The following is a 16,975-nucleotide window of genomic DNA, read 5'->3' on the forward strand; positions in this document are numbered from 1 at the left end:
GAAGGCTAAATCTTTTTTCTTAGCAACGAATTTACACTAGTGTGCTCATACCACCTACCTCCCGCATACCCTCCTTCCAACCATCTTCCTTGTAACCACCTGGTTTAAACCTTGGCTTCCCTCCATTCTCAGAATCAACCGACCTAATTAAAAGCATAGTGAAAGACACAAGGGCACTGAAACAGCTGAACAAACAAGAAAAAATGCAAAAATTAAATAAGGTACATACATTACATACAAGCAATGGTGAAGATGAAGTTTGGGTGATGCTAGAAAGGGTGAGTCAGAAGATGTTCAAGTGGAGTGGGGGCAGAGGAACCTTCCTCGCTTCCAGTGACTTAGGAGCATCTCTTGAAATCATAGAAGGAAAGGAACCTGGTGAGCAGGAAAGAGCAGCCAAGATTTGCTGCCCAAAGGATCCTGAAACTTGGGTACAAACATGATATTTAGGAAACTATTTGATTTCAAATTGTGAGCTTATTTACCTCTCCACGTCTGATAGGCTAAATAAGAATGATCAAGAAACCCCAATGCTAGAGGGATAGTTGTAGGGAGTGGCTAATATTTATTGTTTCTTGTGTGATTAAGAATGTGATAGACCCTTTGCCAATATTTTCACTTAATCCTTAGAGCAAAACTATGAGGTGGGTCATCCCCATTTTAAAGAAGGGGGAAAACAAATGCTCAGTGGTTTGAGAGTGATGGAGTGGGAATTTGAACCTAGGACTGTGGCTCTAGGCTCACCTTCAAAGACCCTCTAACCTGTCAGTTTACATTAATATGAGAAATGTAACCTCTAGTCTCACCTTCAAAGACCCTCTAACCTGTCAGTTTACATTAATATGAGAAATGTAACCTCCTCGGTGCTAGCCACTGCAGGAGGGTGTATTTCATCCAAGTACCACTTCAGGAAACCTTTCAAACCTTATCAGAGACACAGCTGAGGTGGGAACCTCTACACGAAAAATCCCAAAGAATTCTCTTCATTTTTCCTATTGAAACAAACACAGTCCAAATACTCTTTGCTGAGAGAGGGGGCAGGAGGCTAAAAATCTGTTTGTTTTGCAATCAAGAAAGGGTAACGCGCCCAAACATTATTGTTCCCAAACATTTCCTGTGTCTCTGGGAGGGTGGATTGTACTTCCCCCGCTCCCTCAGCAGCAGGTTTGGTTTTGTGACTTGCATTAGTCAGTGAAATGTGATCGACTGGATAGATGAGCCACCTCCAGGTGGAAGCTTTGCGTCAACCTGGAAGCTTTGAGTCAGAGCACTTCACTTCGTTTTCTTTTCCTGCTGCCCTGATGACCAGCAATGTTCAGGACAGACAGTGATCCATCTGCCTTCGTCCTAGAGGGAAGACCACATGCAGCAAAGCTGACCTGGGAATGACACTCAGCCTAAGTGAGGAAACTCACTTTTGCTGATAGCGCCATTGGAAACTGGGAGTTGCTCCTGGAGCGTAACCGAGCCTGTCCTGACTAACGCAGAGCCTTGTTGCTGCTGTTATTGTTTAGTCAATAAGCCACGTCCTCTTTGTGACTCTCTTGGCTGCAGTGTCCAGGCTTCCCTGTCCTTTGTTATATCCCAGAGTCTGCTCAAATTCGGGTCCTTTGAGTCAGTGATGCTATCCAACCATCTCATCCTCTGTCATCCCATTCTTCCCCTGCCCTTAATCTTTCTCAGTATCAGGGTCTTTCCCAATGAGTCGACTCTTCATATCAGGTGGCCAAAGGATTGGAGCTTCAGCTTCAACATCAGTCCCTTCCAATGAATATTCAGGATTAATTTCCTTTAGGATGGACTGGTTTGATCTTGCAGTCAAAGGCACTCTCAAGGGTCTTCTCCAGCACCACAGTTTGAAAACATCAATTCTTTGGCACTCAGCTTTCTTTACAGTCCAACTCTCACATCCATACACAACTGAAAAACCATAGCTTTGACTATACAGACCTTTGTCAGCAAAGTGATGTCTCTGCTTTTTAACAGGTTGTCTAGGTTTGTCATAGGTTTTCTTCCAAGGAGCAAGCATCTCTTAATTTCATGGCTACAGTCATTTTGGAGTGACTGTATATGTGAACCACCTCCACAGTGATTTTGGAGCCCAAGAAAATAAAATCTGTTGCTGTTTCCACTTTGACTGGATGCCAAGATCTTAGTTTTTTGAATACTGAATTTAAAGCTAGCCTTTTCACGCTCCTGTTTCACCCTCATCAAGAGGCTCTTTAGTTTCTCTTCAGTTTCTTCCATTAGAGTGGTATCACTGCATATCTGAGGTCGCTGATATTTCTTCTCGCAATTTCTTCTAGCTTGTGACTCATCCAGCCCAGCATTTCACATGATGTACTCTGCATATAAGTTAAATAAACAAGGTGACAATATATAGCCTTGTTGTATTCCTTCCCCAATTTGGAACCAGGCTGTTCTTCCATGTCCAGTTCTAACTGCTGCTTCTTGACCCATATACAGATTTCTCAGGAGACAGGTAAAGTGGTCTGGTATTCCCATCTCTTTCAGAATTTGCCACGGTTTGTTGTGATCCACGCAGTCAAAGGCTTTAGCATAGTCCATTAAGCAGAAGTAGATGTTTTTTCTGGAATTCTCTTGCTTTTTCTATGATCCAATGGATGTTGGCAATTTGATCTCTGTTTCCTCTGCCTTTTCTAAATCCAGCCTGCACATCTGGAAGTTCTCAGTCCATGTACTGCTGAAGCCTAGCTTAACGGATTTTGAGCATTACCTTACTAGCATGTGAAATGAATGCAATTGTATGGTGGCTTGAGTATTCTTTGGCATTGCCTTTCTTTGGGATTGGAATGAAAACTGACCTTTTCCATCCCTGTGGCCACTGCTGAGTTTTCCAAATTTGCTGGCATATTGAATGCAGCACTTTCACAGCATCATCTTTTAGGATTTGAAATAGCTCAGCTAGAATTCCATCACCTCCATTAGCTTGGTTCGCAGTGATGCGTCCTAAGGCCCACTTGACTTCACACTCCAAAATGTCTGGCTCTAGGTGATTATCTGAGTCGTGAAGATCTTTTTTTGTATAGCTCTTTTGTGTATTCTTGCCACCTCTTCCTAACATCTTCTGCCTCTGTTAGGTCCATACCATTTCTGTCCTTTATTGTGCCCATCCTTACATGAAATGTTCCTTTGATATCTCCAATTTTCTTGATGAGATCTCTAGTCTTTCCCATTCTATTATTTTCCTGTTTTTCTTTGCTTTGTTTGCTTAAGAAGGCTTTCTTATCTCTTCTTGCTATTCTCTGGAACCCTGCATTCTGTTGGCTGTATCTTTCCCTTCCTCTCTTGCCTTTCGCTTCTCTTCTTTTCTCTGCTATTTGTAAAGCCTCCTCAGACGATCACTTTGCTTTCTCTTATTTCTTTTTCTTTGGTATGGTTTTTGGTCACCGCCTCTTGTACAATGTTACAAACCTCTGTCCAGAGTTCTTCAGGTACTCTGTTTACCAGTTCTAATCCCTTGAATCTATTTGTCACTTCCACTGTATAATCATAAGGGATTTTATTTAGGTCATACCTGAATGGCCTAGTGGCTGTCCCAACTTTTTTTCTTTTGCTTATCCAAATTTCTGGAGTCATCCCCAGGTAAAAGAGTTTGTTTGGGAATTACATGAAAATAGAGGAAATGGATGGTTGATGTAATGTTTCTTGATGTTCAGTCAGTAAGTAGTGTCTGACTCTTTGCAACACCACGCACTGCAGTACACCAGGCTCATCTATCCTCCAGTATTTCCTGGAGTTTGCTCAGATTCATGTCCATGGTGTAATATAGTGAATGGTTTTAAAATACAGGATTTGACGCTCCATCCCGATCTGCGGGCTTAGACAAGCCTTTATAAGATAGGTTCCATGGACTGTGTCACACCACAGAGGAAGTTACAAAGAGGGTTATGGTATAGTCCCTGTTCTTGAAGCAAGAGCCACCTCATTCATTTTTAAACCTAGCACCCTACTGGGTACCTGGCACCCACTAGGCATTCAATACATTTTTATAATTTTTTAAAACTAATGCTAAGGAATTATCTGGAAAAAGTAACTAACGTCTCCTAACTCCCCACAAAGACTCTTCTCTGTTGTAGCGTACTGCCCACTGGGTTAAGGGATCTCGAGGGGATGGCTGTGGTAATTTTATTAGCCAATTTTTATATAATACTTTACAAGTGATACGCACCTCATTTATTTGAAATGCCACATACGTGAAAAATAGCTGGGACATTGAGATCTACAAGGCTGGAGTAAGATAGGCAGGTAAGGTGCACAAATCTCCTGAAGGAAATTATGAAGAGTAGAAAACTTTGAAGAAGAGCCCAGCAGACTTGGCAAGGAGAAATACAGCTTAAAGTGTACTATGAATCAAGTTTCTTAACGGGCCTGATTAAGAAAATATACAGGTGAAGGTTAAACTCAGGCAAATGAAGGAGCATCTCCAAAGAGTATAGGACAGTAATTGGAAAACCTCCCATGAAACATCTTCGAACCAAGCAGTTAAGAAAGCCTGCAATGACATGCAGCTGATTCCAAATTATAACAGCATTCAGCATAATTAGTTTATTCAAAGGATATACACAAAGCAGAGAAATGTAGAGTGATCCAGTGAACCTGTTAGGATTAAACTTAACAGGTAAACCAAACTTAGTAACATGTACAAAAAAATTTTCTCTCTCTCTCTCTCTTTTTTTTTTTTTTTTGTTCAGGAATTTACATTGGGGTTTCTTTTGGTAAAAATAACAGAAATCCTTGCAACTGAAATACTTAAGGTGAATTGACATGATGACTGAGATTTGCTTTGAAATACTCCAGAAAAAATGTGTGGTAGACCTATGAAAGAAGACAGGCAAAATGCTGATTTCTATAGACATTTCAGTTCAGTTCAGTTCAGTTCAGTTCAGTCGCTCAGTCGTGTCCAACTCTTTGTGACCCCATGAATCGCAGCACGCCAGGCCTCCTTGTCCATCACCAACTACCAGAGTTCACTCAGACTCACGTCCATCGAGTCAGTGATGCCATCCAGCCGTCTCATCCTCTGTCGTCCCCTTCTCCTCCTGCCCCCAATCCCTCCCAGCATCAGAGTCTTCTCCAGTGAGTCAACTCTTCTCATGAGGTGGCCAAAGTACTGGAGCTTCAGCTTTAGCATCATTCCTTCCAAAGAAATCCCAGGGCTGATCTCCTTCAGAATGGACTGCTTAGATCTCCTTGCAGTCCAGGGGCCTCTCAAGAGTCTTCTCCAACACCAGAGTTCAAAAGCATCAATTCTTCGGCACTCAGCTTTCTTCACAGTCCAACTCTCACATCTATATATGACTACTGGAAAAACCATTGCCTTGACTAGACGAACCTTTGTTGGCAAAGTAATGTCTCTGTTTTTCAATATGCTATCTAGGTTGGTCATAACTTTCCTTCCAAGGAGTGGTAATATTTTACCTTACTTAAATCCCCATAATGATCCTAAAACGTGGAGATCACTGTCCCCATTTTACAGGCAAAAAAACCCCCGCAAAACCCCAAAACAGGTCACATTCCTAGCAAATAGCAATGTAAAGACCTAGGCCTTAGGGCTCCCCTGATGGTCCAGTGTTTAAGATTCCATGCTTCCAATGCAAAGGACCTGGGTTTAATCCCTGGTCAGGGGACTAGATCCTATATGCTACAACTAAGATCTGGTACGGCCAAGTCAATTAAAAAAAAAAAAAAAAAAAAACAACCTGAGCCTCAATTCAATGACTTCCAAATTTTTCCTTTTCCTAATTTTCCACCCTGATTTTCTACATATTTTTCTCAGATTCTGATATTTTAATGGAAAAGGAGAAGAGTTGTTTTTCTATATAATAGAAACATGTACAATTCATGTATCTTCTTCTTATAGGTTCTCATCTCCACTTTTGAGCAACTATTTTACATACTTCTTGACTCAGGAAGTAGTTTTAATTTTGTTTAATCTAAATTCATGCTCTACCTGTGACTTGTTCCCACTATTCAGCATAGTGGAAGGAATGTGAAATGTTTCTTTTTGTAATGATTCTCAAAGCAAGAGAAGACAAAAGACCTGCATGTCCAAACACAAAGCCTTGGTTCAAGTACCTAAGTACAGTTTTTCCTTTTTAACCACTTGGCAGTTAATTTATGGCCTACATGCCCACTCCCTTCACCCAATCTCTTTTTCTGCCATGTTGGGTATAGACAATCTTAGTCCTTAAAGTGGGATATCTTGTTCCTTGTTACCTTGAAATATGTCATCCTCCTTGTGCCTATAAATTGCTTCTGGATTTGATTTATTTCCAAAGTGAAATTTTCTACAAATGTTGATCAGATGGCTATCCATTTATTCAGTAAACATTTATTAAATGCTAACCGTAGGTTGGGTAACTGGGCTCAGGGCTTGCAGTACAAGGATAAAAGTAGTAGCTAGGGGGCAGTCCAGCACAATAGTGATTGAGTGTGAGCTGTGATAAGTGAGTGATGGTGAAAAGTGAATGAGTATGGATGGGCTCCTTCGTTAGGCATTGAATCACCCTCACTAGCCCTGTTCCTCACTACTAGTTCAATGGCTTTAGCTAGGTAAAACTGCTCAGCTTCTCTGAGACTCAGTTTCCTCATGTGGAAATGGGAATAATAGAACCAACTGCAGCTGCACATTTAGAGTCCTTAACGCCGTGCCTGCTGCTGCTAAGTCACTTCAGTGGTGTCTGACTCTGTGCAACCCCATGGACGGCAGCCCACCAGGCTCCATCCCTGGGATTCTCCAGGCAAGAACACTGGAGTGGGTTGCCCTTTCCTTCTCCAATGCATGAAAGTGAAAAGTGAAACTGAAGTCGCTCAGTCATGTCCGACTCTTAGCGACCCCATGAACTACAGCCCACCAGGCTCCTCTGTCCATGGGATTTTCCAGGCAAGAGTACTGGAGTGGGGTGCCATTGCCTTCTCCGTGCCTCCCTCATCATGAATGTTACAAATATGAGCTCTTCCTATTCCCCTGTATGGTTCATAGAGAAAGGAGTGTGGAGGAAGGAAATGAATCTGACTGGGGATGAATGCTTTAAGGAAGAGTTTGCAGACACAGAAACATGTGAGCTCAGCCTCAAAGGATGAGTTCAGGTTTGTTGGGGCAAGGTAGGCAGGAGGATGATTCCAAGTATAAAGGCCGGGCCCCACTGCTCAAAGTGGTACATCTGGAAAGGGCCCTTCCATCTCCTGAGCTCCCAGGGGGTTGGGAGGCTGATTCAGATGAAATCTGCTTGACAACCGTATCACCACCATCCAACTCCTTCCTCTGCCCTCTCCTCTTAACTCCTCGACTAGGACTGATCACAAAAGCACACCTCTCTATCTTCCCCCTAAAAAACATTTTGTCTACCCCTTCCTTCTTAGGGAATTTTTTTTCTGGGAATGTAACCTACAACAACATGAGTGGTTACTGATTGTAATTTGAAATAGAAAAATATTGATGTGTCCAATGTAGAAATGGCACTTTGGAGGATTAGCTAGGTGAAATATCCATGAATTTATTCATTAAGCCATAAAAATGCATTTGTCCACCACTGTACCAAAGAATATTCTGTATTTTCTTACATTTGAGCATCTTTATTGCTCACATGCTGTGGGTGCTGTGCTCAGTCGCTCAGTTGTGTCCAACTCTTTGCAGTCCCATGGACTGAAGCCCACGAGGCTCTCTGGGCTTTCTCAGCAAGAATACTGGAGTGGGTTGCCATTTCCTCCTCCAGGGAATTTCCTGACCCAGGGACGGAATCCACGTCTTCTGTGTCTCCTGCACTCCAGGCAGATTCTCTACTGCGGAGACACCAGAGAAGCCCTTATTGTGCCTACAATCTTGGATAAATGCGCTTAATGTTTTCAATATGATTCCTTAATGTTTTCCAAACATCTTTATTTTCTGTGAAAAACTTCAAGCAGTTGTGCAAATAGATAAATAGCACAACGAACCCCCATAGTCATCACTCAGCTTCAACAATTATCAAGCAGTAGCTAATCTTTTTCCATTTTGATTCCTACCCTCACACTGACATTGTCCTATCAACGTTATTTTGAAGCAAATTGCCAACATTATACTTCATCAATACACATATATTTTAAACCTGTATTTCCAGAAGATTTGTGTCCGACCCTTTGAGACCCCATGTGATCCCATGGTCTGCAGCACACCAGGCTTCCCTGTCCTTCACCATCTCCTGGAGGGTGCTCAAACTCATGTCCATTGAATCGGTGATGCCATCCAACCACTTTGTCCTCTGTCGTCCCCTTCTCCTCCTGCCTTCAATCTTTTCCAACATCAGGGTCTTATTTCTAAAAGATAAGAGCTCTTATTATACCAAAATATATCATTCTCTGATCTAAAATTAATGAGAATTTCTGAAGTCACTGGTATTAAGATATATCTTGGACCCATCCTGTCAGTATTTAAATTTTCTGTCATATGAATTTTTTAAATGTTTGTTTGAATCAGAGCTCAAGTAACACATGGAAATTAATGATACATCTCTTAAATCTTATTAATAGATAAGTTCCCTCTCTGCCCCCTTTTTCCCAATGTGTTTGTCAAAGAAACATTATTTTCCCTATAGTATTTCCTACAATTTGAATCTTGCTGATTGCTTCCCTATGGTGGTTTTTAACATGGACTCTGCCCTCTGTGGGCTTCCCAGGTGGCTCAGTGGTAAAGAATCCACCTGCCAAGGCAGGAGACACAGGAGATGCAGGTTCGATCCCTGGGTCAGGAAGATCCCCTAGAGGAGGAAATGGCAGCCCACCCCAGTATTCTTGCCTGGAAAATCCTGTGTACAGAGGAGCCTGGTGGGCTACAGTCCACGGGGTTGCAGAAAGTCAGACACAGCTGAGTATGCACACACACTGTCCTCTGTGTTTCTTGGAAGTCAGTAATTAGGTGGAGAGGCTGAATTACATCCATGTGTGATGTTTTGTTTTGTTTTAGACATAATTATTCATAGCTCATTGGTTGCGTGTTCTTCCATCAGGAGGCACATAATATCTGGTGATCTCTTCCCTCATGTTTTCTAACTACTTTAAATTCTTTTCTCCCAAGATGTTACAACCAACATAACTTGGATTAACAGTTAAGACTGTAGGTGATGTACAGCTGGACTACCATAGGACAGCTGATCTTTAAGAATCCTGAAGGTTAAACTTAGTCCTATTGTTATCATGTCATCTGTCATTAGTATCTTATTACTCATCAAGTATTACTAAGTGCTCATTACAACATGGGCTGGACATGATATTACAATAATTAAGACCATTTACTGAGTCCCTACTGTAAGCCAGCTACTTTATGTGGGTTATCTGTAATCATCACAACAATCTCACAGTGCAAGTTTTATTATCCTCATTTTATAGACTAAAATCTCAAGAAGATGAAATGACTTTCCTAAGGCCACGCCCTTTGCAAATGGCAGAAGCAGAGATGGTATGTAAACCCACATTTGTCTGGCTCCCAAAAGTCTGTCTTTTCCACTAACCCCCAGTCTTTTGAAAACACGACTGAATTATAAGAATGATCCCTACCTTCAATAGGATTATATCTATGGAGGAGAAAGAGTTAAATTAACAAACAATTAAGGACTCTCAGATACTGAAGCACCGTATAAAGCATGAACAATGAAAACGTGTGCATTTCACAAGCAATAGTTGTTGTAAATGAACAGGAAGGAGGGAGGATCTCAATGTTGACTGGAGTTCCTGGGGGAGGTTTCGTCAAACAGTGCAGAAATTATTGCAAACATAAAAGCTTTACCAATGAGCAAAGGGTCCTTTGCACAAGCATCCTCTCCCTTGGGATCCATGTCACACTGACACAAAGATTTTGTCACCATAGCAACTGGTCATTGGACCAATGAAATAATCAGTTGTCATGGCAACATGATCTTCATCTTACTCCCACCAGGCACCTGTTCCAAATCATCACATCCTCCAACCACCTCATACCACCTTAGTGTGCCTTTCTTCTTTCTGCTAGTCACCCTGTTATCCCTAGCCATCTGTATCTGAGCCCCTAAATTTATGACTGCATGTATATAATGTATACATATGAGACCATGAAAGGCAGGGAAAGCGAAAATGTAGTGCAAAACTTCACTACAGACAGGCGGAATACTTCTAAAACGGAAGAGGTGAGTGAGCCAGAACGCTGAAGAAAGAAATCATGCGATGCTTTTCCGCCACCACATTTTCCTAAGTAAGATTCCCTTGGATTTTGAAACATTGCACTACCTCTGTCCATTCCTTCACTGGCTCCTTTTCCTCCTCCTAGAGAAGTCTCTCAAGTCTCCACTCTTTGTGCACCTTCTCTAAACTGCACTGTCCAATACTGTATCCACTAGCCACGTGATGGTTTGGGCCCTTGAAATTCATTATAGATGTCCCAAACAGAGATATGCGGTCAGTGTAAAATGCTCACCAGATATTAAAGACTTTAAACCAAGAAAAAGAATGTAAAATGTCTCATTAATAATTTTTATAGTAATTATTTGTTGATAATTTGGATATGTGAGTATAAAATATATTATTAAAATTTAATTTTATATGATTTTTTATATGGTTTTAATGTGGTTACTGAAAAATTTACATTGCAACTCTGGCTCACATTTGTGGCTTGTTTTATTTCTATTGGGTACCACTGCCTTAAGCTTTCTCCTGAAAGCCATCACAGCCATGCTGTAGCTGTCAAATATCTCCTTGATGAAATGATTCTAGAATCTCAGATCCCAACCTCTTTTCTCAGCCTTCTGGCCCCTTCGCAGATAACCGCCAGCTCCTCAGCTCAGCAACAACAAAGCCAGAAACTTACTCTCAAAACCTGTTCTTTCTCCAGATCAGTTTTATTCACGTTTTGTATTGCTTTCTCGTTGCTGCTGTAACAAATTACCACAAGCTTGGTGGCTTAAAACAAAATGTCTGATCTTCTAGCTCTGCAGGTCGGAAGTCTGCAACCGGTTGCACTTGGCTAAAGTCCAAGTGTCTCGCGGCTGCAGTCCTCTGGAGCCTCAGGAGAGAATCCACTTCCTCCCTTTTCCAGTTTCTGATGGCTGCCACCATCCTTTGTCTCATGATGGCCGGTCAAGTCTTCCTCACGCTGCATCGCACTGGCTCTGATTCTCCCACTTCCTCTTTCACTCTAAAGAACCCTTTTGATTACACCAGGCCCATCAGGATAATTCAGGCTAACTTCCCAATCTTAAAATCAGCTGACTAGTTTTTTTTTTTCATCTTGAGTCTTCATTCTCCATTGTCATATAAGATAACACGGCGGCAGTTTTCAGGGACTAGGAAGTGGACATCTCATCTCAAAGGGCTGGACAGAAAGGGAGAATCTGTGTGCGAGGCCAACAAGAAAAGAAATGGTCATCAGAGCAGATCAGAGGGTAGCTCTGCTTTCAAGGCAATTGCTGACAGGGAGCAGATAGAGGGGCCAGTTGGTATGGATATCAAAGGTCCAACTCCTTTCATAGCTCACAGTAGAATCTACCTCCTCTTAGACTCCTTTCCTGATCACTGTTTCCTCCCAGTTACACCTTACTTACTCCCACGATAGCTTTTGTGCTTCCTTAGACATCTGTCTCGGAGAAGGCAATAGCAACCCACTCCAGTATTCTAGCCAGGAAAATCCCATGGACGGAGGAGCCTGGTGGGCTGCAGCCCATTGGGGCGCTAAGAGTCGGACATGACTGAGTGACTTCACTTTCACTTTTCACTTTCATGCACTGAAGAAGGAAATGGCAACCCACTCCAGTGTTCTTGCCTAGAGAATCCCAGGGACGGGGGAGCGTGGTGGGCTGCCGTCTATGGGGTCGCACAGAGTTGGACACGGCTGAAGCAACTTAGCAGCAACAGCAGTTGCAGACATCTGTCTTACTCTTTCTATCTCTTCATGATGTATATAAGCACTTAGTCTTAACCTTTCTACTAGACTGGAAAATATTTTGTGAACAGGAACGACCTCCTTCACTTTTGTGTGTAACCATGATGCTAACATGGTACTTAACGTATAGTGATTTCTCAATAGCCATTTCTTGAATGTGGTTGGATGGAGACAACTCATGTTGACGTACAGAGCATGAGCTTTGTCACCACAGCCACTGATTTCCTTAAACAGTGAACACTTTGCTAACTGATTTCTGCTTAACGGATGCTCCCCGTTCTGTCATTTTGTTGCTCTTGCTGGGTCTTTGTCGCTGCGTGGGCTTTTCTCTCGTCGCAGTGGGCGGTGGCTTCTCTTGTTGCATAGCGTGGGCTCTGAGGCACGTGGACTGCAGCAGCTGCAGCTCCCAGGGCCTAGAGCACGGGCTCAGCAGTTGGGGTGTATGGGTTTAGTTGCTCTACGGCGTGCGGAATCACCTTGGATCTGGGGTCGAACCCATGTCTCCCGCACTGACAGGCAGACTCTCCACCACTGAGCCACCGGGGAAGCCCCCCATCCTGTCTTGGAAGATCAGTGTAATCCTGCTAGGTAAGGGGCTATTGTACCCTTTTCTACTCATCCAGGGTAGATTGTATTTTAGTTCACAACCTATTGATGCAAGGTGCATTTGATATTAAGTTACATAATTTAAATTAAAATTATGTAAAACAATGTAATATGAATATCAAAAGAACTGTTTCTATAAAGACTAAGTTGATTATCCCAGAAATACTAGGAACCGCAGCATCCTAAAATCTACAGACCATTTAAACATAATAAAGGAGAAAAACTTATCATTCCAATAAATTTCAAAAGTACATCAACAAAATTGAACACCGATTCGTGATTTTTACAAATCTTTAAAACTCGTATGTGAAGGCCACTGTCCTCATTTACAGATAATATAACTGATTTCATGCAAATTCCAAAAATAATACACAGAATGGAATCTATCAAAACTAGTAAGTTTAAAGTTCAGAAAAAAAACTAGTAAGAAGTTTAGCAAATTTGCCCTACTCAAGATCAGTATGAAAAAATAAGTAGCCTTTCACATCAGCAAATAATCAGAAATTGTAGGAAGAAAGAAGATCCCATTCACAATAGTGACAATAATAACAAGATTTCCAGGAGCTAATCAGTAAGTGTGTAAGATCATCATTAACAAAAGTATAAAAATTGAAGAAAACACACGCATACACCTGAATAAATAAAGAGATCCACCATGTTTGTGAATTGGAAGATTCATTATTATAAAGTTGTAAATTTTTCCCAGATTAGTTTATAAATTCAATACAATTCTAAATAAAACCCAAGTATGACTATTTATGGAACTAAACAGACTAATCTTAAAATTTATATAGAAGAGGAAAGGGACAACACAATTTTGAAGATGAAGAACAAAATAGAAAGACTGTCCTACCAGATGTCAATGTAAAAATATATGTTTCAAGATGGCCTCATATTGGTATAGGGATAGACGTATTAGTGAGTAGAACAGAAAAGAGACCCCAGAAAGAGATTCATGAATATACGCAGACTTGATATATTCCAAGGTGGCATTTCAGTTCAGTTCAGTCGCTCAGTCATGTCCAACTCTTTGCAACCCCATGGATTGCAGCACGCCGGGCTTCCCTGTCCATCATCAATTCCCAGAGTTTACTCAAACTCATGTCCATTGACTCGGTGATGCCATCCAACCATCAACTCCTCTGTTGTCTCCTTCTCCTTCCACCTTCAATCTTTCCCAGCATCAGGGTCTTTTCAAATAAGTCAGTTCTTTGTATCAGGTGGCCAAAGTATTGGAATTTCAGCTTTAGCATCAGTTCTTTCAATGAATATTCAGGACTGATTTCCTTTAGGATGGACTAGTTGGATCTTCTTGCTGTCCAAGGGACTCTCAAGAGTCTTCTCCAACACCACAGTTCAAAAGCATCAGTTCTTTGGTGTTCAGCTTTCTTCATAGTCCAACTCTCACATCCATACATGACTACTGGAAAAACCATAGTTTTGACTAGATGGACCTTTGTTGACAAAGTAATGTCTCTGCTTTTTAATATGCTGTTTAGGTTGGTAATAACTTTCCTTCCAAGGAGGAAGCGTCTTTTAATTTCATGACTGCAATCACCATCTGCAGTAATTTTGGAGCCCCCAAAAATAAAGTCTGCCACTGTTTCCACTGATTCCCCATCTATTTGCCATGAAGTGATGGGACTAGATGCCATGATCTTAGTTTCCTGAATGTTAAGTTTTAAACCAACTTTTTCACTCTGCTCTTTCACTTTCATCAAGAGGCCCTTTAGTTCTTCTTCACTTTTTGCCATAAGGGTGGTTCACTTCAGTTCAGTTCAGTTCAGTCGCTCAGTCATCTCCGACTCTTTGCGACCCCATGAATCGCAGCACGCCAGGCCTCCCTGTCCATCACCAACTCCCAGAGTTCACTCAGACTTATGTCCATCGAGTCCGTGATGCCATCCAGCCATCTCACCCTCGGTCGTCCCCTTCTCCTCCTGCCCCCAATCCCTCCCAGCATCAGAGTCTTTTCCAATGAGTCAACTCTTCGCATCAGGTGGCCAGAGTACTGGAGTTTCACCTTTAGCATCATTCCTTCCAAAGAAATCCCAGGGCTGATCTCCTTCAGAATGGATTGGTTGGGTCTCCTTGCAGTCCAAGGGACTCTCAAAAGTCTTCTCCAACACCACAGTTCAAAACCATCAATTCTTCGGCGCTCAGCCTTCTTCACAGTCCAACTCTCACATCTATACATGACCACAGGAAAACCATAGCCTTGAATAGACGGACCTTAGTCGGCAAAGTAATGTCTCTGCTTTTGAATATACTACCTAGGTTGGTCATAACTTTTCTTCCAAGGAGGAAGCATCTTTTAATTTCATGGCTGCAATTACCATCTGCAGTGATTTTGGAGCCCCAAAAAATAATGTCTGACACTGTTTCCACTGTTTCCCCATCTATTTCACATGAAGTGATGGGACTGGATGCCATGATCTTTGTTTTCTGAATGTTGAGATTTAAGCCAACTTTTTCACTCTCCTCTTTCACTTTCATCAAGAGGCTTTTAGCTCCTCTTCACTTTCTGCCATAAGGGTGGTGTCATCTGCATATCTGAGGTTATTGATATTTCTCCTGGCAATTTTGATTCCAGCTTGTGTTTCTTCCAGTCCAGCGTTTCTCATGATGTACTCTGCATATATGTTAAATAAGCAGGGTGACAATATACAGCCTTGATGTACTCCTTTTCCTATTTGGAACCAGTCTGTTGTTCCATGTCCAGTTCTAACTGTTGCTTCCTGACCTGCATACAGATTTCTTAAGAGGCAGGTTAGGTGGTCTGGTATTCCCATCTCTTTCAGAATTTTCCACAGTTTATTGTGACCCACACAGTCAAAGGCTTTGGCATAGTCAATAAAGCAGAAATAGATGTTGTTCTGGAACTCTCTTGCTTTTTCCATGATCCAGCGGATGTAGGCAATTTGATCTCTGGTTCCTCTGCCTTTTCGAAAACCAGCTTGAACATCAGGGAGTTCACGGTTCATGTATTGCTTGTATCTCCAAGTCTGGCTTGGAGAATTTTGAGCATTACTTTACTAGCATGTGAGATGAGTGCAATTGTGTGGTAGTTTGAGCATTCTTTGGCATTGCCTTTCTTTGGGATTGGAATGAAAACTGACCTTTTCCAGTCCTGTGGCCACTGCTGAGTTTTCCAAATTTGCTGGCATATTGAGTGCAGCACTTTCACAGCATCATCTTTCAGGATTTGAAACAGCTCAACTGGAATGCCATCATCTCCACTAGCTTTGTTCGTAGTGATGCTTTCTAAGGCCCACTTGACTTCACTTTCCAAGATGTCTGGCTCTAGATTAGTGATCACATCATCATGATTATCTGGGTCGTGAAGATCTTTTTTGTACAGTTCTTCCGTGTACTCTTGCCACCTCTTCTTAATATCTTCTGCTTCTGTTAGGTCCATACCATTTCTGTCCTTTATCAAGCCCATCTTTGCATGAAATGTTCCCTTGGTATCTCTAATTTTCTTGAAGAGATCTCTAGTCTTTCCCATTCTGTTGTTTTCCTCTATTTCTTTGCATTGATCTCTGAAGAAGGCTTTCTTATCTCTTCTTGCGATTCTTTGGAACTCCGCATTCAGATGCTTATATCTTTCCTTTTCTCCTTTGCTTTTCGCCTCTCTTCTTTTCACAGCTATTTGTAAGGCCTCCCCAGACAGCCATTTTGCTTTTTTGCATTTCTTTTCCATGGGGATGGTCTTGATCCCTGTCTCCTGTACAATGTCATGAACCTCCGTCCATAGTTCATCAGGCACTCTTATCTATCAGATCTAGGCCCTTAAATCTATTTCTCACTTCCACTGTATAATCATAAGGGATTTGATTTAGGTCATACCTGAATGGTCTAATGGTTTTCCCCACTTTCTTCAATTTAAGTCTGAATTTGGTAATAAGGAGTTCATGATCTGAGCCACAGTCAGCTCCTGGTCTTGTGCATATCTGAAGTTATTGATATTTCTCCCAGGAATCTTGATTTCAGCCTGTGCTTCATCCACCCCAGCATTTCTCATGATGTACTCTGCATATAAGTCAAATAAGCAGGGTGACAGTATGGAGCCTTGACGTACTCCTTTCCCGATTTGGAACCAGTCTATTGTTCCATGTCCAGTTCTAACTGTTGCTTCTTGACCTGCATTCAGATTTCTCAGGAGGCAGGTCAGGTGGTCTGGTATTCCCATCTCTTTAAGAATTTTCCACAGTTTATTGCGATCCACACAGTCAAAGGCTTTAGCATAGTCCATTAAACAGAAGTAGATGTTTTTCTGGAACTAGCTTTTTCAGTGATCCAACAGATATTGGCAATTTGTTCTCTGGTTCCTCTGCCTTTTCTAAACCCAGCTTAAATAACTGAAAGTTCATGGTTCACATACTGTTAAAGCCTGGCCTGGAGAATTTTGAGCATTATTTTGCTAGCGTGTGAGATAGTGCAACTGTGTGGTCATTTCAA

This window comes from Ovis aries, chromosome 1 (genome assembly GCF_016772045.2).
Source record: "Ovis aries strain OAR_USU_Benz2616 breed Rambouillet chromosome 1, ARS-UI_Ramb_v3.0, whole genome shotgun sequence".
NCBI classification, from domain to species: Eukaryota; Metazoa; Chordata; class Mammalia; order Artiodactyla; family Bovidae; genus Ovis; species Ovis aries.